The sequence below is a fragment of the Fukomys damarensis genome, unplaced genomic scaffold (genome assembly GCF_012274545.1).
Source record: "Fukomys damarensis isolate Sample0158 unplaced genomic scaffold, DMR_v1.0_HiC HiC_scaffold_18, whole genome shotgun sequence".
Taxonomy (NCBI): domain Eukaryota; kingdom Metazoa; phylum Chordata; class Mammalia; order Rodentia; family Bathyergidae; genus Fukomys; species Fukomys damarensis.
This window is the reverse complement of record NW_022900930.1, coordinates 25,003,600-25,029,075: the sequence shown is the minus strand read 5'-3', so window position 1 is coordinate 25,029,075 and position 25,476 is coordinate 25,003,600. Positions and strand designations below refer to the sequence as shown.

General features: G+C 35.0%; 1 long non-coding RNA gene across 3 annotated transcripts; it reads right to left on the bottom strand.

Moving 5' to 3' along the window:
• Positions 1-2,685: 2,685 nt before the first annotated feature.
• Positions 2,686-19,513, bottom strand: LOC104874093. Of its 3 annotated transcripts, none has more exons than XR_783657.2 (3): positions 19,438-19,513; positions 11,138-11,311; positions 2,686-2,884 (listed from the first exon to the last, which is right to left on the bottom strand). It is a non-coding gene; the product is annotated as an uncharacterized LOC104874093 (long non-coding RNA). The 3 variants fall into 3 exon arrangements; XR_783659.1 differs by lacking the exon at positions 2,686-2,884 and adding an exon at positions 7,104-7,194; XR_783658.1 differs by lacking the exon at positions 2,686-2,884 and adding an exon at positions 9,786-9,875.
• Between the last annotated feature and the right edge of the window lie 5,963 nt (positions 19,514-25,476).

Below are 25,476 nucleotides of genomic sequence, written 5' to 3'. Positions count from 1 at the left end.
AAATTAATTAAGTCTCACACTCTCCCTATTTGAAAATGAATTAATAATTCATGGAATAATAAGACCTGTACAATCAACACCATTAACTGGTTCTTAGGATGAATTTAATCCCTTTGTCTTGCAATTTAATCACTAGAAAATTCTTTCATCTTTTATTGACTTGTATTTCAACTCTCCTTATTTTAATTTTTAATAAATATACCTGTCTTATTGACTTAAAAATCTTATAATACAAACTTTAAAAATAGTCTGACTTCTATGCATCTATGAAATTAGAAGAGATGTTTAGATAGTGTCTTTTATTTAAAGTATTTGTAAATAGGGGAGGGTGGAGGGGGTGAAGGGAGGACAGGGGAGGGGTATGGGGAAAAATTGAGAACCAAGATACATCATGTAAAGGTACAAGATCCCAGTGATAAATGTAACTGTATTGTATACTTAAAAAGTACCAATAAACTCAATGAAAAAAAAACATAAAAAGAAAAGAAAACAAAAAATGTATGTGGTTTATTCTGAAGTAGATTTACTTCTAAAATTTTATGAGAGAGATTTAAAAAATACTTAGAGATATAAAACCTGAATTTATAAAATTTCCATTAACTCTTCAGGTCCCACTACTCACTATGTAGAATGTCAAGCAGGCCAACACTTCTCTCTGAAAGATATAAAATGAACCTGTAAATGGAAATTTCTTTTTTGCAATAGAGACTAGGAAAAGGGAGTTTGACTCTTCCAGAAATCTACCAGCTTAGTTTTAACTTTTAGTTAACAGCTAAGGTCAAGGATGAAAAGATAGTGACAATGTTATTTGTTTGCAGGTTTCTTCATTTCTTTACCAATAAGGACTTTTTGGCCAGGTTACTTTGCAATAATTACTTTTAATAAATAACCAATTCCTTCTGAGCTCCTATATTATTTCTGAAAACTAAAAATTAAAAAAGTAAATCCAAGAAGCAATTTTTCTCAGCAAAAGAAGAGGCTGTCTACTTCTTGAGATTTTAGGGACACTGGAGCAGTCAGTAGTGTACCCTAAAATAAATCTTCTAATACCCTCAAGTAAAACTACCATCACTAGTACAAATATTGATAAAAGCAACAATGACAAGAATCATATAGCCTCCTTGTGAGTACTTGCTATATTTGAGGCAGTGTGCTAAGCGTTTAGCACATACATTATCACTTTTGATCCCCACATAAACACTGTAATACAAATAGCATCATCCCCATGGCACAGACGAGAGTGCTGAGGTTCAGGATGGTGAAACACTTTATCAGAAGACACTCAGTGAGTAAGTGGCAGAGCTGTTTTATGAACAAAGTTTGCTTACAGTCATTTCTCTAAAAATGTATTCTCTGGGAGATTTCATGACTTCTTTGTTTTATTGTTACCCAGCATCATGCTAAAACCCTATCATCACAACACACTGCTGGAAAAAAAATTAATTCATTTCTAATTTTGAGTTAAAAAGTACTAATTTCCCATTAGTAATTACAACTGGGAAACATAAGCATTCTTTGGAGAGTAGATCTTAGGATAGGTTTGTTTTATTGTATTTTGCTTTTGGGTAGAGGGTGAAGAGTTTAAATCCAGAGAGTGGAGTCTTGAGGGAAGTCCTGTAAGATCTTACCTTGGAGAGGATTTGCAGATATGGAGGCAAAGGATAACTAGGAGAGATAGAAAAAGGCCACTTGTTTTACAGACTTGCTATGTATAAACCTGGGCTGAAGTCCAATTCCCTATTTATTTTCTGGATTCAGCCTCATCATATCAAGTGTTACATGCAAACTTCTGCTTCTTGTCCATTGGCCAAAGCAAAAGAATTGGGAAAAAGCCCTCTGCTCTGGTGTCAGAAAGACAAGAACTACAGTACTGGTGAGTATCCGTAGTGATGACCATCATTACAAATAATAAAAAATGAAACAAAAGTATAGTCAAAGACAAAAGGTATGTTTGAGATGAATTAAAAGCATGTACGTAAAAATAAATAAGCTTAGAAAATGTAGCAGAATATCTCTATAACAACAATTGATGATTTTTTTTAAAAAGGAAATAGTTACAATAATATTAGCAGTCAACACTGGTAAATACAATTACCTTAAAATAAATACTTCTTATGAGACAAGACTTTTAAACAGAAAAATGTAAGACAGGGCTGGGGATTTAGGATTTAGGTCAGTGGTGCCAATGCCTTCACTGCAAGCACAAGGTCCTGAATTCAATTCTTGGTACAAAAAAAAAAAAGTAAGCCAGACACAAGAGCAGAAGCAACCCTTATAGCCAAAAATAATTTGCAGAGCTCACACACTTTTAAGAATCAATAAGAAAAAGACAACTAATCCAATATACAAATGGCCATAAATATGAGCAGATTATCCACGAGTAAAAATTGAAGAGGGGATGGTAACACACAGAATGCTCAACCTAAATACCACTTGTGATCAGAAAAATGCAAGTGAAGCACCATTAGACACCCATCTAGAGGAAAAAGTTATGTCTGACAAATCAGCACAGAGAAAAAAGTTACGTTTCACATGACCAGTAGAGAGAGAAAAGCTAAGTCTGATACGATCAGTCTAGCAAGACTGTGAATAAAATGGAAAATCATTTGTAGCCATAGTAACCTTAAATCAATCGTTTTATTTAACAATTTTGGATTTATGTAGTAAAACAGAGTATGGGCCTAACTACAAACCTATATTTCTATACCTTTTTATTTCGCCTCTCAAATAAGAATACAGGCAATACTATTGAAAGTCGTTCTTTGCAGCAATATTGAAAGTATTCTTGGTCTAAAGGATACAGCCATTGGAATCTATTCCCAAGCAGCACCCTTCACAGTGGCAGCTTTCTTGTTTGCTTCATTGACCGTGATGTCCTCGTCACCTAGAATGTTGCATGGAACATGACAGATGCTTAAACATATTTAATTAACCAAATTAATAAGTGAGGAATTATTAGTGTATAGGAAGAATCTAAAAATGAAGGAACAAAAATTTCATACATCCATACACCACACATACATGAAGAGAGAATCTCAATACTGGGTGAAAAATTAGAGTTACATTGTTTGTGACTTTAAATTCAGTTGTACAAGTTATAAAACATAAAATGCCGCACATTGCTTACAGAGATTGTGTGTGTGTGTGTGTGTGTGTGTGTGTGTGCATGCAAATACAATATAACAAGAAGGGCAGATAAATTCAGGAAGGCAGTACCTGGGATGAGGGGAAAGTTTGAAGTTACAAAGCACAAAAGCAACTGTAATTGTAGTTGTACTATTTTTAAACCAAAAATGCAAAATATTTTCATTTCTAAGACCTGGATACTGCACTATATCCTGACTTTCTAAATTATCAGTTCTTATATTTCTCTTTGTATGAAATATTCTTTGATAAAAATTGTTTAAAATATCCAACATATCCAGGTTAAATTCATGGAGCAACTCGGTAGGAAAATCTGTTTCTTAATAATGCATTGCAATTTGTTATACTTTTATTTTTAATAGCTTAATAATTTACTTTGATAATGTTCTTTTTTTAAACTATTCTATTCAGATCCTAGAGGTTTAAAATATCAGTGTAATTTTGTGGTTAGAGAGCACTGCAGAAGTTCATTACTGCTTCCAGAATCCCATACTTGCTGTTACACTTACATCAGACAGTAATTAATTAATACACACGTACATACAAATGACACTGCACTGGCTGCAGCACAAAACTCTTCTCATCCCGTCCCCAGCTTTGAGAAGCTTGCTTTTGAAAGTGTCTTTAAATTTAGAAAAGGCTTTGTAATATGCCAGAGGAAGCAGCCACATCAGTCCAAAGCAGTATTTCTTATGATTTCCACGCCTGGACATGTGATCTTAGTTCTGTTGCATCTCTGTTCTGGGTGAGGATGGAAAGTTCTCTGGTATTTTCTGCACTCTCAAGCATACTGTTCATACTTCATAGATTATTTTTTAAATCGCAATATTTAACCTTTCATTATAGTTGTCCTTAGCTGTTCCATTCATCTCTTCATGATTTGCTTCTCATTCATCATAATGCCTTTAATGACCATTGTAATTAAGCAAAACAATTGTGCATGGCTTTAGTTATAGATTATGCTAAGAGGAATATACACGTATAACACTATTACATATATTTGTGACTCTAGACAATCCAAGCTGTTTAATCCTTATCAGTGACATCAGTGTGGACCCAATTAGCACAGTTTGCAGCCACTTCATAATTCAAAAGAATGTGATCATTCAGCTGGAAGCACATTTGACAGAAACTCCATAGTCAGTAAAGTAAAAGCTTGCAAGATCACCCACTAGGATGGAGAAGCTGTCATTCTTTCATCAGTGCTGTTGAATACTAATGTCAAGGTCAGAATGGTGTAATTTTAGGCTGCCAAAATATTTCTGGGATTGATATACCAGAAGATGTTTAAAAAAGTAAAGAAACAGAACTTTGAAAAACTTTCTCAAGGTAGAGTTTGATCTGACTCTTTGCTGTAGGAGACAAGTCTCCATTTTATCAGTTTTCCAACAAAATCTTCTGCTAATTCTCTTGCATAATGACTCCAATATTCTTCCTCTCTTTTGTTATCTATATTATTAAATATATCTTGGCTGAGAATTGTAACTATTGTAAAAATGTATCCCTTTGAAATTCTATTTTAGAAGAAAGTCTGCTTTTGTTAAGCTCTATACCACACACACACACACACACACACACACATACACACACATGCCTGCCACGATGGGAGAGTATGAGCTACATGTATTTTAAGTAGACTTTTATGAAAATGTCATTTTAAACATGCTTCTCTTGTCGCAGTGTAGAGAGTAAGAACAAAATAAATTGAGACAAGTTCAAATCATATTGAATTTCCAAGGCAATAGCTTGTTCTAATCAAGCAATAATTGCCACATTGTCACTAAATGCTATTTTTCTATGAAAAGGGTGTAGTTTTCCCAATGCTTTTATGTATATTGTGTATGTTATTTGCTGTTTACAGTCATTCCTGGAAACAGATCCATGTTTGTTGCCATTGCTTTAGAAAAGACATGTATGGTTCTAATTAGCTGTCGGACTTTCTGAAAATGGGCAGCAAATAGGCTCAGAAAGATCCTGGCCTTGGAATCCATTGTTTTGGATAGGTATCAATATCTTTATACTGCAGCACATTAACCCCTTATTACAATTTTTTGAACATAACACCCCAAATTGTTCTCCAAATATCTTCCCTCTTCCTTTCTTCCTTTCTTTGTTTCTCTATATGAAATTTTATCTCTGAATTTTATATATGAAACTTTGTATATCTGATTTTATATCTATGTACATACATGAAATTTTAGCGGAACGTATATCTCATATTTCTTTTAATTTTTATATTTGATAAGAATTTTCAGACTCAATCCAAACAGTGACAAAGGAAAACATAAATTTTATAATTGCCCTGATCTGATTGATTTTATAGACACAAATATGTAAATGAGCTAAGCCAAACAATAGCTCAGTGGGATTGCTTTCCATATTCTGGTACAGTTTGCAAGATGTCTAAAATGACATGTTCGCTGTAAAATATACATGGCCGGGTGAACTTCCCTACTCTTATTTTGCGCCTCAGTAACTCTAAAGAGAAAGTAAAATCTTTTCTTCTGCATCAGTCATGTTTTAAAAATATTTAAATATTGCTTTTATATATTCCTTAGCCTTTATAAACATATTGCATACTTTTAGCAAGTATCTAATTTTAACTTAGTACTGACAAGTCAAGGGTAGAGAGCCATCACCTTTTTAAGTGTTTCAGGGTGGATGTTTTAGCGGAATCAATTCAATCTATATTAGACTATGCCTATGTTTATATTCAAAAACAATTTATCAACTTCCTATGGTGCTTTGAACTTCTAAGACGATTATGTAGACAACACTATAAGTCTGCTCAATATTAAGCAACCTTTTGTGATTTAAGTATAAAATAAATAATTATGCCCTATTTTAAGTGACAAAAATTTGGCCTTGGAAATTGTGGTATAAAGGCTAAAATGAACCACAGTGATCCCTGGAATATTCAATGGCACAGCACGAAAGATAGATGTAACTCAAAAGTCACCTTCTTAAAGGAAGTATTTGAATGACAGGATACAGTATCAGAGAGGTAGAGAAAGGGAGACTGAAAGTTCGGTCCAAGGCATGAGCTGAAATTCATGTGGAAACAATATTTTTCTAGTCTATTGCATCTCTCAGTCTAATAGCTCTTCTGTTGGTCTTTTCAAATACTGGGTATTTTGCTAAACCTATATTGTATTAATTGCATAAACCAACGTATATTTATGGGCATCAACCAGCTGCTGTGGATTTACTCATAGATAAGTCCCTGCTATTAGGAAGCTCAAAGTCCAAAGGGTAAAGAAATTAAACTAAATAACCAAGGACTGCATGATTTATTTATATGCCAGAACTCTCCTTATGTTCCACGGATTGTGCCCTTTGTTCATTAAAGGAAAATAAAGTCATCTCAAATGTTAAAATGGTACTAAAATAGTATTAAAATAAACACAAATGGAAGAAAAGAGGATACAATAATTATATTATACATGTCAATACCACTGTCACCTCTCTTGGGCAGAAGCATTAACCTAATTGCCAAAGCCATGGAAAACCAATGGACTGGTTCTTGTTCAATGAGCTGCCACGTGGCACACACCTGTCCTATCCTGGGAATGCTATGCCCACCAGGCCAAAGTGGTTTCCATTAAGAGGTGTACCCTATTCCTATTGCTTCTTCCCCAACACAGGGTTTTGTGAAAATAGCTGTGCTTCTCACCTTATGGGAAGACCATGGCTCTGTTTGTAGGGTAATAGCTTCACTAGTGTGCCAGACCCATGAACTTGGGGATTTGAATATGAATCCAGTATTTGACAATTTACTTGTGGGTCATGTGGACTTTATTGGAACTATTTAACTTTGTCAGTCTTCCATTTTGCTATTTTAACATGGGAAAAATAAATAAAATATACCTACCTCAAAAATAATAGCAAGATTTGAGAGGAATGAAACTGGAAAAATTCCATCTAGCAAACAGTTGGTACATCAGCATTTCTCCCTTCTTTCTTTCTTCCTTTTCTTTCTTTTATTTTTTCTTCGTCTCCTCCTTAGCCAACTAATTTACAAATTGCCATCCAAGATGAACCACTTATATACTAGGTAGAAAAGCAAGTACAAGTGACCATGGTCTGCCAATAACTCTCAATGAACTAAAATCACCTGTAATTTCAGACCAGAGGATTGACACGATGGCTAAATGAAATAATGCAAGCAATGAAAGTGCATAGTAAGTGCTCAATAAATACCCACTACTGATAGCTGTAATATAATGTAGTTTCACTGTGGAAGTGGAGTGGAATTGCTAATTTTGCAAGAGTTGGATGAAATAATACAAGCAAAGCACGTGGTAAGTAGTAAATGTTCAAAAACTTAGCTGCGGCTACATTGGCTTCTACTATAGGGGTTTTCAGTACATGAGTGGGAGCAGGATTGGAAAAACCATTGTAAGACTAGGTTTCTGCTGTTACCTCACACCCTGCTAACAGTCTTTGATGGTAAGTAAACAAATTGCTTCATCTTATACTGGTTATGAAGCTACCATTGGGATCATTATACCGGCACGGAGCTCGAGCAAGTCTAGGAAAGAATAGATGAACTCCACTTTCTTTTAGCTCAATGAGTGATTACCACATTCGCCAGAATCAGAAAGAGAAAGCAAGGTTTTTCATTGTATTGTAGATCTAAATTTTAATAAGCATGCTTTCACCCAGAATGCTCTGCAATCTACTGAGACGGCAAGAGTTTCACAGGATTGCATTAATAAACAATTACTTTCAAAATATTTTTGCTCATATCACCTTAGTTCTACAATAAGTAAACATTTATTTGCCACATTGCCTATGAAATCTTAAAGCTTTCAAAGCTTTCTAGGAAATTGCAAGGAAAATGTCAAGTACAGGGGATGCCAACAGTTTTATTTTAAATATTTTCTGGCAGAACTGAGACTTAAAAGCATTAACCTCCAGTTATACAGGTCAAGTTTCAAATCAAGTTTTCAGGAAACACAAAAATTGTCAGAGTGCACAATAATAAACTAATCCTCCCTTTAATTTTGGCTTTCATCTTCAACCCAAAATCCTAAGCACACACTGCAGCATTATACATGTTAAAATATTCCATAGAAGAGTTTGCAGAAAGCTGGTATGTAAGCCTAAATGTCCTAATTGTCTTCTTAACAAAGAAATTTGGTTGAAGAGCTCAGCACAAAAGCAAGTCTTTCCAAAGCAACAAAAAGGTCTGTTAAATCCTTAAAAAAAAGTCTCTGATGCTAAATAATTTGATTTGGGATCCAAATAAATTAAGAACAAGGCACTCTTTCATTAAAGCAGTGACCCATTTTATGGTGGTGGGCTGTGGCTTGTTCACCTCTTTATTCGAATGTGACTTATGCTAACTAATGGAGTCCAAGCTCCACCATTTATAATTGTGGCAGTTGGAAGATTGAGCTGGGTTTTTTTTTGTTTTTTTTTTCCATTCAAGCCTGAGATTTTTTTTTTCTTGAATCATAAAACTTGAGAAATACATGTTGACGTTCTGTATTTGCACTGTGGGCATTGGCTAGGCATCACCATAATTCTCAGTGACAGACATTCTTTTACAAAGATACGTTCTCACCTAATTTGTGTGAAGCAGTCCCCAAAAAATGTTATGGTAACAGCCAGCACATGTGCAATATTGCTTTCAAATCACATACATGTGACAATGCCAAAATGAAAATTTGTGGAAATGACATCTGCAATTGAAAAAAATACACCTCATAAAAACCACAGGGAATTTTGCTTTGCTGGGAGTTGTTTTGGTCAGTCCCCTTTTAATCTAAAATGACTACTTTATCACACTTCTGAGCTGTCCCTGCTTTAGCAGTGAGGCATGAGAAGGTTGGGTCATACAAGGGGCATCCACAATAGCAGCAGGTTAAAGGACAGCTACAACTACAATGCAAAGGATGAAGAGAGAAAATCATGGTATCTCAATATTTCCCACCCCTAACTTGACTTTTTATTATATGTCAATCAAAGTTTAGCAAACTGATTGCCAGGTTGTCCTTGTAGATATAAGAACAATCATTAAATCTTGTATGGTGCTTGGTATATGTCAAGCAGTCATCTTAGCATTTTATATATATTAACTCAGTTAATTTTTACAGTGGTCCACAGATAGATGAAGAAGTTGGAGTAGAGGTTAACTAAGGTTGGAGCTGTTGTCTGAGCACAAACTGATTCTAGAGTTTGTGTGCTTATTATAGACGGACCATTTATAAATATTAGAAAGTTAAAGCATTTAACAAAATGAGCATTCAAGAAAGGTAACCTATGATTATTGTGCTATTATTATTATTATTTTTATTATATTTGCCCTGTAGACTTTGCTATCTGTACTTATATAAGAAATTATTTGGATAGTTTGATCAATAGATGCAGCAGCTTTGGTAATGAGTATCCCCACCAGAAATCATTTCTCCTTGATTATAAGGCATTCAGAGATTAATTATATAACAATTTCTTTAATAACCAAGAGCTTTTCTGATGTATATTATTATTTAGTAAAAAGGTTTATAATTATGCAATTGTATTCATGACAGAGAAAGCTGTTTATTTCCAAACTTCAACCCCAAAACATTGCTTCTATTACCCCGATATGCTTAATTCACCTCGACAGCTTTATTGAAAATGTAAAACTTACAAGTGCCCCCTTTCCCAGCGTTGCTCCTCAGGGAGCAGAGGTGTGGAGACTGCTTCCGACATTCAGCAGAACTCCCCATGACCCGTATCTGCATCTGTGCATGTGATGAAAATTCATGAGCTGCCTCTTTGAAAGTGAGCAAGTTCTTCCAGTTCCTTTATGTGAATAAGAGCAGAAGAATCTCCCAGGAACCCAGGGGTAGAGGACACGGTCACCTGCACAATGCAGGCGGGAAGTGTTGCCCTGCTCACAGGAGGGGCAGCACCTAATCTGCTGCAGCCCTGTCAGGCCTTGTCCTGAGCCTCATCACAATGTGAGCTCGATAGCATTTCCAGAAGAGTGGCCACATATGGTTTTTTTTAGCTCTGTCTTATTTAGCTACCTCTCAGTAATTTCTGGTACAATTTTTTTTCCCAATCTCAAGAGCAGCTTCACAGCACTGTAAGAAAGAGCTGAAATAACTCGTAAGGAGGAAAGCTTTATTTTATGATCAGTTGACCTCATTGACTCTAGGCGTATGGTGAAACAGCACCTCAGAGAGGGGAGTTTGGCAGAGAGGAAGTGCTCACCTCTTGCTCAGCGAGAGACAGAGAGAGAGACTGAGAGAGAGAGAGACCTGAAGAAGAAAGCGAAGGAGGAAGAAGAGGGGGGAGAGGGAAGGGGAGGGGAGGAGAGGAGAGGAGAGGAGAGGCATCAGTTTCACTGTCCCTGCAAGGGCCATCTGTAGACCTCCCACCATGCCCTACCCATTCAACCTTTTGCCACCTCCAAATAGCACCACTTAGAAGCAATCCTTTAGCACATGGCCCTTTAGGGAACACTTACTCAAACCTTAGTCTTCATACATTAGGGAATTTTAGCTTTTTTAATTATAAAAATCTGAATTCAGACTTTGGAATGAAGTGATGATCGTAACTCTGACATAAACATTCTCAGAAAATCTCCTAACCCAAGAAATTATGGTAGATTTCCAAAGCTGATTGAAATTCTTTGATAGCTTTGGATGAAATTCTAAGGCATGGTTATTATTATTTCAAAAATTATTATTATTATTATTATTTCAAAAATGTTTATCAAGATGAAATTCACAGAACATAAAGTTAGGCCCTGTAAAGTGAGCAACTGATGGCATTTAATACGTACACAATGTTGCACAATTGCCACATCTATTTCTAGAATGTTTTCCATTGACCCAAAATAAAACCCCTTACTGATTAAGCACTTTCTCCTTTTTTTCCTTGATCCCTGGAAACTACCAATTGACACTATTTTCATACAAATTTAACTGTTCAGGATGTTTCGTATAGATAGCATCATGCAATGTCTGATCTTTTGTGTTTGTCTTATTCCACTTACTGTGTGTTTTCAGGCTCTATCCAGGCTGTAGCGTGTATCAATGCTTTATTCCCGTCTGTAGCTTAAAATATTCAATTGCAGATGCGAAGAGTACTCATGGGAGTGTGTTTCTCCATTCTCCCATTGATGGATATTTATGCTATTTCTTTCTTTTGGCTACTGTGCGTAATGCATCTATGAAAATGTATACACGTGTATTAGATACTTATTTTCAATTTTGATAATATATGCATAAGAATGTGATTGCGATCTCCTTAGACTATCTTTTCAGTTATTCAGGTTATATTATTCTTAAATCAACTGATATCATCCTTGGTGGACCAGACACCATGTCCCAATCTTAATCATTATTTCAAATTTAGCTGAGGCCTCACTTTGTAGGCCTCACAATGTTTTTGAGTGTGCTCTGTACTCTCTTCTAATCCTACTCTGCAGGATCAAATGAGACAGGATCATAGGATTGCTACACTACAACAGGAACATTTGCCTTTAAAAATCCATTATAAACTGAACCACTCACCAAACATTTGTAAATTCCTTTTACCTAAGTTCTGTATTAAGCACTGGGAAAAAATAAAGAAAAGAAATAGATGTGGTTCCTGCCCTCATTGATTTCAATCTCAAAAGCAAATAAAGACAGTAAGATTTTATTACTTTTATCATAGATTTCTGGCCCAAACCTATAAATTGTGTTGCGGCATTTTTCAAATGTAAAACATTCTCTGTATTTATTTTTGGGTCGTGAGATCATCTCCTGTTCTACCTTGTTCTTCACTGATTAGTTCTGACTTTCAGCCTTGGCCCTCTGGGTACTAGAAGGGCTATTGGAGATTATTTGTGACTTTATATTTGTTCAATGACGACCTGGCAGACTGAATGTCCAAAATACTCCCTTGTTAAACTCAATTTCAATCACACAGTGGAAAGATATGTGCACGTCTAGAATCTCCTTATTCTCCCAAAAGTTTGCTTAGCAAGAGTGTATTTCAGTTTTAAAACTATAAACATTGGTTTGCATTTGATATGCAAGTAATCTGAAATATGAAGCAATTTTAGTAATTCAAATATTTTATATTTAATTCTTAATCAAAATGATAATGTCATGATCAATTGCAATTCCAAAGCAAAATAAAGGAGAAACTTTTGAAGTCAGGAAACTTCAGATTTACCTGCTGATGATACAAAGATATATTATTAGGATACAGATAAGTGGGTCCCAAAAATTTGTTTAAATAAGATAGGAGAAAATAGGACTTTATTAGTGCCTCATCGAACAGCGTCTGTTCTGGGAACAGAAGCTTTTTTTTCTGTGGGCTAGAGATAGGTGTTACAACACTGTCAAGACGTCTTCATTTTAGCCAGTGGAAATGAGACAGTGCAGGGAGAGCCGATGTGGTTTTAGGAATGCAAACCATGAGGAGCATAAATCACATCTACTTTTATACAACTAGCCACGATTTTGGTATATGGCCATATTTTCAAAGAAGGTTTCTATTCTGTAACTCTCAAGCTCTAACAGGAAAGAAAAAGAATACATCTGGCAAGAAATAGCAAGTTCTACCATAGAGTAAATTCTCTGAGGTGAAGAAAGTTCCATTTGATTAAAATAGATACCAAGCTAATAAAGATTTAATCTGACTGGAAGTCTAGGTACTAGAATAAATTTTTAACTATTTTTCAATAATAGAGCCTGTATTATTTACAATAGCTGTATAATAATAAAAACATTATACTTTTAGCTAGTAAAACACTATTTACTGGCTTTAATTTGATTACAATGAAGTAAAAAATAATGGGAAATTTAACATAAAACTAAATATTGCTTTAGTAATAAAGTTCTTTCCTTTTTTATTTTATGGATTGTTCTGCAAAGAAAATATCAAACATACAGGTGTATCTATTCTCCATTTTTGGGCCATCTCCTACTTTTAAAAACTATACTAACATTTTTGTGTGTTTGTAAAAAATTATTTAAAAATTTATGATTCAACAAACAAGTCAAATTTAATACAAAAGGACAAAATCTATTTCTTTGAGAAATTTGCCATAAAGATACATTTTATATTTGAAGTTAAACTTTTCAATAATTTATTCCCTCTCTGGGCTGCCTGAGATTCTAAATTGCTCAAATTACTGCTTGGGTGCATGGATGACCTCTTACCAGGGCACACTTGATGGCAATTGTTTATATATAGAACACAATCCTGATCAATCTCTGACACTTACTACTGACTTCCTGCTGCTCAAAAATATGTACTCTAATAGCATTTGTATATTTTCTTTTCCCTCAAGGTTTCAGATTCCTTCTCTACAAGAACATGGCAAATTAGAATGAACATCACAAACACAGTAATAGAAGTAGCTCAAGCAATTTGATTGTATGCTAAGATACTGTGATGTCTGCTAAATAAAACTGCTTTATCTAGCTATAAAGATAGAGCTTTATAGATTTAGATGTATATAGTTACTTCTTCACCCATCTTCAGCCTATTTCATACTTTGAAATATTCCAGTTCTTCTGCTAAATAAAACTGCTTTATCTAGCTATAAAGATAGAGCTTTATAGATTTAGATGTATATAAAGAGTTACTTCTTCACCCATCTTCAGCCTATTTCATACTTTGAAATATTCCAGTTATTATCAACCCTTAACATGTAGCATGTTTTTGATATTTCAATCTAATATTAAAAAATTGATAAATGAGAAAATCAAAACAAATATAAAAATTGACAAAATTTTACATTTAAAAATATAACCATATGAAGAATGACTTCTCCAGCCATATGATATTTCTATAAAGTTATAGGTCTGAAATAAATAATTTTAAGTTGTTCAAGTTGTTATATTAATTGGCTAAACTATTCAATTTTTTAAAAAGATGTAGTTAATAAATCCTTAACCTGTGTTAAATATACATCTGTTTAAACAAATAGCTTTTACAATGGATTTGTATAGTGGAGACTGAGAAACATTTCACATAAACATAATTTTTCTGTTAATTTTTTCTAAGTTAGTAGGGATCTTTTCTGTTCCTGAGACAGAATAACCCAGAACCTTCTTCAAGTCCTTGTGAACTCACTGCTTTGACACTGAGGAATCAAACATGGTAGAGAACAGACAAGTATTAAAGGAACTGAGCTTCTGAATCCTGTGTGAATTGTATTTGATTGTTTGTATTGTATTTACAATTTCTGTTTTATCTTCTAAATGTTCTCAAATCTATTAATTTTTCTTTAACTCCACTGTCAACACCTCCCCCAAAGGAAGGTCCTCTCTTACTTGAACAAGTACAGTAGACTCTTGTTCCACTGTCTAATGACTGACATCTACTAATTTTTCACAATCCAGGCCTGCATGAGGCAAAGGATCTTTTTTTTTTGACCAGGGATTGAACTCGGGTCCTTGGCTTGCAAGGCAGGCCACTGAACCGCTGAGTTAAATCCCCGGCCAAATTCCTATTTTAAATACTTCAAATTTTTTTAATGCCTTAGACTTATGCTTTAAACTCATTTTCTAAGTTCTTGCAGGCTCTAGTCTCTGCCTCTTACTCAGGATTGTCTGTGATTCTTTGCTCCTTTTTCCTCTCCAGTCCAACCACCAGGATCATTTTTCTGGCTCCTTTTCCAGAGGAATTTTTCCATGTGGTCCCGACAACTTAAAATGCACTGCCCACTTATATTAGCTTTTTTTCTTTCTGGACACATTACCCAACACTCATAACTTAATGGATGAATGGTTCAGTTTAGCTCATAGTTTGTGGAGATTCAGCCCATAGTTAAATTTATGCAAGCAAGGAAAATAGTGCCGGAAGGGCATGGTGCAGCAATGATGTTTAGTTCTTGATGACTGGGAGCAAAACAAGGGAACAGGGCCAGAGAGAAACATGTGAGTGAAACTTCCATGGCCCACCCGGAGGCACCCCAAAGCATGCTTTACTAATCTGTTGGATATTTTGCAATCCAGTCCAATGAACTTGACATTAAGATTACCAGTCACAATCAATAATACAATAATGCCTTTCCCAATGTTCTAATAGTTTCAGCATTTACATTTTCTACTCCAAATCTCTTCTGAGTCCCAAGGCAAACTTAATAACCCTCTGTAAAAATTTAAAAATGTTTTAAAATTAAAACTAAAATTTAAATTTAAAAAGTCACATAACCTTAAGGTAGGATGGCATAGGGTAAACATTCCCAGTCCAAAAGGGAGCAGTAAAGGGAAAGAAAAGAATTGGAGCAAAGCAAGACTAAAAATTAGCAGAAGAAACTGTAAATTCCATAGTTTTATTTCCAGCATCCAGAGCATTTAGTGGTAAAATGTACATTCCAAAGGACATATGTAGCCAGCCCTCTATATCCTTGCCAGTTGCACCCTACAAGTCCTCTCTCTTGGGCTGGCTCCCCTCAAGATATACACAGCTTTTCTCAGCTGATGTTCCACATTCCTGGCACCTCCAACTTCCTGGGCCCTCCGCTGTAGATTCAGCTCATTCTAACATCATACCCTGCCCTCTCAGGGACCTCTTGCTATGCCTTGCATCCCTTCCTTTGAAATGTGGGTGGAAGCCTCCCTGATCCCACAACTCATACATTCTACATGCTAGTAAAACCAGTATCATGAGGAGGATTTCAAGGTCTGCTGTCAGCAGAAACAGTAGCCAGACCGCCCCCCTTGGACCATGACTACAACAGCTTCTGAATACCTGGATGGCTGAATATGATAAAATGAATCTTGGAGGCTCTTCTCAAGTAGGAGTCCCAGGAATTTTGTTCTACAATGAAAACCTGACACGTTTTCATCTTTGAACCTGATATGAGTGCTGTTTTGTTGTTATCTGAAATATCAGTAGTGAGAGAGCAATGGGAAAGCTAACTAACACAGAAAATTGGTACTAGAGAGGTAGTATCATTGCTGTGACTGTACTCGATCATGTGGTTTAGAAGCCTTTGGAAGTGGTTTGCAGGAGTAGTTTAGGAAAATTTAAATATGCTGGCGAGAGAAACTCTAGAATGCTGTAAATAGAGCTTGTGGATGATTCCAATTGATACTTAGACCATGACGCTGATAGGAATGCAGACAGTAAAGGTCAGACCCAAGAAATTTTAGTTGAAACAAAGACTCCATTGACAGGTGAATTATAAGGCATGTGTGTTAGATTGGAGGGATTCAGTACATAGTCAGATTATGCAAACAAGGAACATGGAAGAAAGGCATGTCAAAGCAATTTGCTTAGTTCATAGTAGTCGGAGAGCAAAGCAGGGGAATAATACTAGCAAGGAACAGGTGAGGGATGACATATATTATTAATGAAATCTATACCTCTGTGATTCACCCATACTTAACTAATCTATGAGATACTCAATTAACCTACTAGGCATTTTTAATCTGATGAAATTGAATTATCAGGATTAATGGTCATATCCCTCCTTCTTTAACTTATTATTAACAATCTGACTATAAATCCTCTGCTCAAATTATTTTACTTCAGCTGCCAGTTAGTTAGTAGAGGCTACAGGTGCTGAGTTAAGGAATGTTGTAATTCATTTGTATTTCTCCCCTTGCTACTTCTCAACAAAGTAAAAGTTAGTAAGATTATGTTACAGTCTCCTTCCCCATACCCATAATTGTTACCATTATATATATATATATGCTTTTAGACATGAGAGGCTATTAAGATTAAAGACAATGGGCCAGAGATTTAGTTCAGTGGCACTGCACCTGCCTTGCAAGTACAAGGTCCTGAGTTCTCTCCCCAATGCAAGGAAAAAAAGAAAAAAGATTGAAGACATTTCTATAAACATACTTTTATTTACACAACAACTCATTCATGTGCATTATCATGTGCCAGAGCTTTTAGACATGAGAGGCTATTAAGATTAAAGACAATGGGCCAGAGATTTAGTTCAGTGGCACTGCACCTGCCTTGCAAGTACAAGGTCCTGAGTTCTCTCCCCAATGCAAGGAAAAAAAGAAAAAAGATTGAAGACATTTCTATAAACATACTTTTATTTACACAACAACTCATTCATGTGCATTATCATGTGCCAGAGACCAAGTCATGGACTTCCATAAACTTCTGTTAAGGCTGACCCTTCCTCTTGTTATGTGCTTTCCCTTGTTTCTTTCCCTCCATTCAATGTCCTTAGGGTTCTAATAAAGTCCTACTCTTCTTTCAAGGGCCAAAAAAATACGACCTCTTCTTTGATGTTTCCAAGAACTCCTTAGGCTGAATTAATCACTCCTTTATCTGTGTTCCCAAAGGAGTTAGTTCATACATTTGTAAGAGCACTTATCACATTGCATTATAACCGTTTGCATATCTGTGTGCACTCCAGACTTTTTTCTCTATGGCAGGAACCATGTAGTACTCATTTTAAAATTTCTCATCACATAGCTACACCTCACAGATACTGTCTCAGGGATATTAACATGTGACAGGCACTAGCTAAATATTAGTTGTTGGTTAAATGCCTAAGGTTCCTCACATGCTTGTGGACATTGCTGTGAATGCTGAGCCGTAAACAACTGTAAGATATATTTTACTATATATTCTGGATGATTGGTTAAATAAATCTTTATGTCATTGTTGCTAATCAGTGGAAACTTCTGCTATAGCCAACAGTCCCAATGCATAGAAAAGGCAAATACAATAGAAAAATATAAACTCTGCAAAAATCAGGGCAATGAGAAATCTGAAAAGCAAGTGGGAATGCAACTATCCTCGGAAATTAGGCTAGGTCACTGAGGAAGGATGCAAAGAAATAGCACAAGAGTACAGGGACATATCTGGGGGACAAAACACAAAAGAAACACAAATATTCTTACTAAAGTCACATGAACATTTTCCTAAGTCATGTGTAGCAAGTAGATTTATTCTGCATTAAAAAAATAATAATAAAAATAAAACATTCGTTCATGTAAAGTAACATTTAAGAGCAAATACTTGAATACTATCCCCAACTTGCTCCTGTCATTGTAACTTTCTTGAGTTTAGTTATATTATCTTTGATGTTTAGTTTAATTAGTGGCTTGGGCGTACCTGAGGGATATTTAAGAATAGACAGATTTATGTCTCCCACAAAATACCAACTTTCTCAGGGTAGTATTCCAATTATCTAGCTTGATTTGAGATGCTGAATGACAACAGATCTCTGTATAATTCTTAGGTTCAGACATCAGTGCTCCTGGAAAAATAGATCCAACCTAACCTGGAATCAACTAAACTTCTTCAATCAGTCTGGGACTAGGGCGTGATGCTGCCTAGCTTTAGATTATGCAAGGAAGGAACTTGGTTCCACTCTCCAGGTCCTGTGATGTTCCTGTGTTAGTACAGTCCTTGGCATACAACCTTGTTGTTATGTGAATAGCCGGAAATGTCCCCTAACCTTGGCCGGGTAAAAAGACTATGAGGAAGGAGGCTGGAGACCTTAAACTTACTATGCCTTTATTTCCATCCTGCCCATTAATTCTTCTTTTGATGCACTTTCACATAGGCTTATACAGCCTGGAAAATGTTGACCCTATGAGTAAAAAACAAATGAAAATAGATTGTATCCAATCAACCCTTACCTTGATCACGGTCTGATGGAAGGCTTAGAACTCAGTTTATACCATGGAAGATGACTATTTTCTAAATAGTGTTTACAAATGAATAGGACTAAATGATGAAAATCCTTGCTGCTTTGAGGAGGATACAGATTTTATTTCAACAATATTTCTAATTATTGTAACAGTGATTGTAAAGAATGAAAACACAAAACTCTAAACAAAATGAAATATTCTATTAAAAGAGAGAAAAGAATGAAACTTTTGAATAGATCTCCTAACATAATCTTCATATTTGACTAAGTACAGAAATATGATATTAAGCTGTGAAAATCTCCAAGAGAATAGCAGATGCTGATAATAAACAAAAGGACTAGGAATGTCTGACCAGTTTATTTATATGGAAGACTGTATATTTAACAAGGAAGTAATGAATCAGAGGCTTTTGACTATTTTGTAAAAGGCTCTCTTTACCTGGAATCTATCCCCTCCTTCTTCCCAATATATGCACTATATGAATAGTAATCTGCTACTTATCATACAAGACTCTACTAATATCTCATGAGAAATCTTCTCAGGTCACCTTAATGTCATCTGACTCTGTGGTAGGCAGAATAATGCGACCCAGTCCAAAAAGATGTCCACACTCTAGTCCTCAAAATATGTGAATATGTTATCTTACATAAGGAAGAGGGGACTTTACAGATTTGATTCAATTAGGAATCTCAAGAGGGGACGAGCATTTTAAGATTACCTCCTTGCAATGCAATTACAGGGTTCTCATAAGTGAAAGATGAAGGCAGAAGAGTTAGGTTGACTCAGAATGGTGTGATGTCAAAAAGGCTAGATTGGTCAGTGCTTGTTTTGAGGTCATAAAGGAGTCAGGGAGCTGGAAGGTAGGCATCATCTAGAAGACAGAAAAGAGATAGAAACCTATTCTTCCCTAGAATCTCAGGAAAGAATGTCTCCCTGTCATTGATTTTAGTGCAGTGAGACTCATTTCTTATTTCTAATGCCAGAACTGTAAGATAATAGATATGTTGGTTTAAGTCTCCAAATTTGTTGCAACAGCAATAGGAAACTACTACAGACTCCTTGGCACAACTTTCCCTCCTCTTCTGTTCATCCTTTTAGTATGGACTAGCACTAGTCTCAAGGTACACAATTTTTTTCTTTGTAGAGTGTCTTCCCACACATTTCTCCCTCCACCATTAAACTGAAGTCAATATCTTACCATTGTTTCTCCAGTGGTCTACTCAGAGCCTTTAAATGTATCAAATACCCCAGAAACATACTATATAAAAAATGAAAATGATCCACCACAGGTCAATTTTTCCTAAGGATTTGCTCAACTATCATTCTGTTTGGTTTCAGCCCCATGGTTCATGATACAATCTATGAAATCCAGTTGAAGCTTTACTTGGTTGAAATATGGGAACAGACACCCCTGCCTTTGATCTTTGATGCTGTTTCATTCTCCTGAATATCCAAATTATTTTATATTTCCTGCCTTATGAAGTTTCATTATACAAAGGAAGATTCTACAGCTGTCTTTATAGACTTTGCCAATGATAAGGGTACTATACAAATTTGTCACCAATTCTTATTTACAAAATCTATAAGGAATTATATTTGGTGATTGGACCATATTCATTCTGTTTTTCAGTAAAGGATAATGGTAAAAGTTAGAGAAAAACAAGTGATGTCAGACAGCCCCATTACACCTTTGTCTCCCATTGCAACATGAATATTTGTAATTTACTCTCAACTCTAACACAGTTGACCCTTAGTAAGATGCCACAGTTAGGAAACTGCACTGTTCTTTTTGCTAGTAGAGGGTTGGATTATGTTGAAAATAATTTAAACAAAAAAGAAAGAATAAGAAGAAAAGATAAAATAAAAAGTGATTTACTGAAAATAAGCTTTATAAGGGCCATAATCAAAGTAAGCTTTATAGGGCCAGGGATTTGGCTCAGTGATTCCACAGCCTGCCTCATAATCTCAAGGGCCCGAGTTCGATGCCTTGAAAAAACAAACAAAAAAAACAAAAAACAACAAAAAACAAACAAACAAACAAACAACAAAAAAAAACTTTATAAAGAAGACTAGAGAAATCTGTGTTACTTTGTTATTAAAGTGTATATTGTAAACAAAAATCTCCAAGTCCATGTGAATCAATAAATAAGATGGAGAAAATATGTTTATAAACATGAAAAGCAAAGTTGGATTCCACTAACTTTGGCTTCCATTTTATTCTGTCATCTTAAGGATGACTGCTGTTTTCCCTTTCTTATACCTGCCACAAGGCTGGAAAAACCAAAGCAGCAAATGAACTTACCTCTTTTATCATCATTCATGGGCTTATTTGTCAGGCAATGTGTGTGTGTGTGTGTGTGTGTGTGTGTGTGTGTGTGTGTGTGTCTTCATGTCTGGCTGTGTGTCTCATGCATGTGACCCTATGTTCATATTAAAGAAATTTGTCAAAGGGACACATTTCTTTCTGAAACCTAGAAATCCCCCTTAAGGAGTCAAAATTACTTCTTTATAACTGTTAGCAAAAGACTACTAAGGTGTTTCACTCGGAGCCCAGCCTGGCACAAATATCCAAATCCATATATGCATAAGATTACAATTTCTTTTTACTCTGCGATAATGTGGGAAAAAAATTTCAGTAGCACAGGAGGTCTCAATAAAATCTTGCATTAGAAATGAGTTTTGTACTGAGAGTAAGCTAAAAGTATCTCCCAGTACCAATTTTGGGAGACTTAACTACAAAAATAATATTGAATATATAGATTTAAATTCAACAGGATTTCTGGAGGGATTGTGATCTTTGCATTATGAATGAAAATATTGTATAACATGTCCTCTATATTGTTTTAATATTTTTTCTCACAGAAAAGACTGTTATTGTTCTCTAACTAGTAATTAACATTAAAAACCAAGATTATACTCTAAAGCGTGGGTTAAATGAGAGCCCATGTAGAAGTCTAGAGCACACATTTGCTTGCTTCAGCCGGCTATAATGGTGTTATTTTTACATATGAACACAAGGCAGATTTGTTCTCCATTCTAGTCCTGGTAGCTGTTATATTCTACTCATTTTCAGCTATATAAGCTTTTCAGTATCTGAGGCTACAAAGTTTGTGTTTCTCATCCAATTTGTTTTAGTCCAGGGGCACTCTGGTGGGGTAAGGTGTAAAACAGTTCACAGGAGATTTCCAATATTAGTTTCCTCACACCTGTACCTTTTGAAAATAATCTCCTTTTTTCCAAAAATAAAAGTGAAATGTTTACAAGGACCAAAGGAACTAATTTTTTCCCCACCTCAACCAATTTAAAAGATTGAGCTGAGCACTCTGGTAGCAAGGGGTGAAGCAAAAACTTGTCTTAGGAGATTTAACAAGCATTTGCCAGTGGAAAATATTTTTGTACATTTCCCCCTCTTGAATGGTTTACTGAAAAACACATTGGGTCGAGTATATAAATGCTTATAGTAAATTGTTTTCCTTTGCTACTTGCATTTTATTACTCAGAACTTAACCGTTACATTTAATTCTTTCTCCAGCTTTATGCTTGCTCGAAGTTTTGTACAAAATCACTTCTTTCCCGTCATCTTAATTGGTGAAAGTGGACGCAGCTGCCCCAGATGCTGCTGGGGCTCCCTCTCCATATAGAGCCTCCTTTAGGTCGTCGTTAATCTTAGATTCTACTGTCTGGAGAAGTTCCAAAGCGCTATCAGCCTAGTATATGTAGCACGCAATCTGCAGTTTTCTTCTGATTCCTTGAAAAATCTGACATGGTATCCTAGAAATTCTGGGGTCAAACAAGGTTCAGTTCCCCAGCTTTAGATGAGTGTGTTGTTCAATATTCTTATTAAAATTATTGACGTAAAAATTGACATGTCCTTTACCTATTAAAAATTATTGAGACCATAGGATGAATTTCATTTATATCTCAAAATATTGGTCTGAAAATAACAATGTTTGCTTTGTCCTGCAGTGAGGCAGAAGCAAAATATTTTAGAAGCCCTTTGGTATTTCTACTACCCTTTAAAGAATACAGCTTTGTTATCAATCCTCAAAAAAGTAGTTTAATTGAGAAGAATAAACAAATGCATATGTCCTCCCAAAAATGAAATAGCATTTTTTTAGCTTTCTTCTCCTTGATTTAGGCAACTATTTTATTATGCTATTGAGCCAATTTAAATTTATCTTAATGTAGAAAAGCAAAATGCATATATTTTTCACTACATACATAATAGATCTCAGTAATTGATTCTCAAGATAATTATAGGAAATGCTACGTATGTTTGCCATTTGAATAAGCTGTATAGGAGCATTCTATTTTGGTGTGCAAAGACTTAAATGTTTTACAAAGTATCAGTGTAATGAAGTACTCAGAAATGTATTTTATTTTGGTGTGTGACAATAAAAGAGAGAAAAGAAAATTCTATGAAACTCTAACTTAAATCAATAATTATGACTAATTGTTGATGCTTACATTATAACAAGATCGATTGTAAATAGCCAGAGTATTTAAACAAATATTAGTTTGATGTTCTTTAGTTTGTGACACTAATGAGCTTCTAATATTGTTTTTATATCAATAACTAAAAGGAAAATTGAAGGAAAAAGGGAGAGCATGTAAATAATTACAATAAAGTCAAAAAAGAGAAGTACAAACTCCTATGGCTTAAAATGTGTTAATAGGAGAAATCATTATATGTGAAGTGTTAAGTAATTTGGAATTTGCTCTCCATAATATTGTATCTTTTACAGTTAGAATTTATGCAGTATTAAATGAGCTATTTCATTGAAATTTGGTTTGCCCTACTTTATTTAACCAGTGTTTTCCACTGACAGGAAGTTATTTTCATTACAACCTTTGAGCTCCTCTGTTTTGGCATTTCTAACAGGACTGCTTTCTACATTGGGGACTCATGGGAGGCAAATTCAGAGGAAATGTCCAAGTACAAATTTATGTGTGAGGCATAGCTACTGAATTCCTCCTGGGTTTGCCTATTGTTGTAGAATGAGACTTTGTAATTACCAAGGGATTATGGTAGAATATGAAAAGGCCTGAAAGTAGCTTTCTTGCAAATCAAGAATGCATTCAACACAAACTTGGGAAGATTCAGCTGGGAAGTGAGACAGAAGTGTCTGGAAATGTTAAGGGTTCAAGCAGAAGAGCCTTCCTGAAACTCCTAATTAAAGAAATAAAAACTGCTTTTAAAGAATGTCAAGGACTGTCATTTGTATTCTCCTCCAAGAAAAAGGTCTTCTGAGGATTGTAAATGAGGTGATGGCACTGTCCAAATACCCAGGATTAGTCCTTTTTTTGTACTGCAAAAGTAATGAAAATGGGGCTTAATGGTACATAAATAAAAATAATTAAACAGAAAATGCTGGTAGTGGTGCGTTACCTGAATTAATATACAAGATTAAGAGTCCAATAACCCAGAAACAACTTCGTTATTTTGGTGTTTCATATAAATTAGACAACTCTCAGAGTACAACAAAACATAGCTTTGACTCTACCATTTTGAATCCAAATTTAAAAGCAAACCCTTCCTTAGGAAGGATGCTTCTGGTGTTTTCTTTCACATAGGTGCGCACGCATGTTCTCATTGAAACAAGCCAGGTTATCAGTTACAACATTTCTGGGTATGTCTTTTTTTAATTTAAGGTTAGAAATTGATGTATTTTTCTTATTGATTTTATAACCAGAGCCAGAACCAGTGATTAATTTACATGTGTTAATTTTTGTGTCCTCAGGTTATCTTTCTACTTGCAGAAATTTTGACAAATGCGTAGAGCAATGAGCCCTATAACATTGAGAGCCCATAATGATTTGTAAAGCTGTTTTGAATTGGGTGATTTTAGAAATAAAGGGATACATTAAAATTGAAAGAGAAATAAGCAGAGAGGACTTCTGACTAACAAAAAATTATTTTTTTAAGGAATGAAAAGCATGGATTACACAGGTTTCTAAAATGTTACATATTTTACTTGCAAACATTTGATTAATAGAGATTGGAAGAGACAATCAGAAAAAAATATAACATCATTTCTTCTGAGTTATTTTACTTCATGTAATCATTAAAAGTTGGGTTTCTCATTATGTTTTTGTCATTTTTTAAAATCTATTCTGTACTTTCCCTTGTCTGGATAGAGAAAGTAGTGCTGTCCTCTCCTTTTTACTTATCCCACCCAAAATTTTATCCTTAAAATCATGCTTTTCCTGAGTACTGAAGGCCACACTGATTTTGCCTTCTTTGATCTTATGCAGAGATAGTATTTTTTGTCACTTAAACGCATAATCCTTCCACTGATTCTCATACATGCGCCTTGTCTTATCTCTTTTCAAGGACAAAACTTGTGTCTTAGGGGACATAGTACATCAGCTTCGTCCTAGAGAAATATACTATAACTACATGTAAAATTTTCTAGTAGCTACATTTTAAAAAATAAAAAATGAAATCAACTTTACTATATATTACTTAACCTTACACCTACAATATTAAAGTAATATGTAGTCAATGTAAAATTATTGAAATGTTTTATTCTTTTACATGAAAACCTCAAAATCTTCCCTTCATAGTACATCGCAATTTAGATTGGCCACAATTCAAGTGCTTATTGGCCATATGAGGTTATTGGCTCCCTCCAGGCATGTCCAATCTGGGGCCCACTTGTGCAACATAGCTGTTTCATAATAAAAATATTTAACATAAGGGAAAGTTTGCTACTCATTCATATTAACTGTATTATATATTTTATAAGCAACTCTA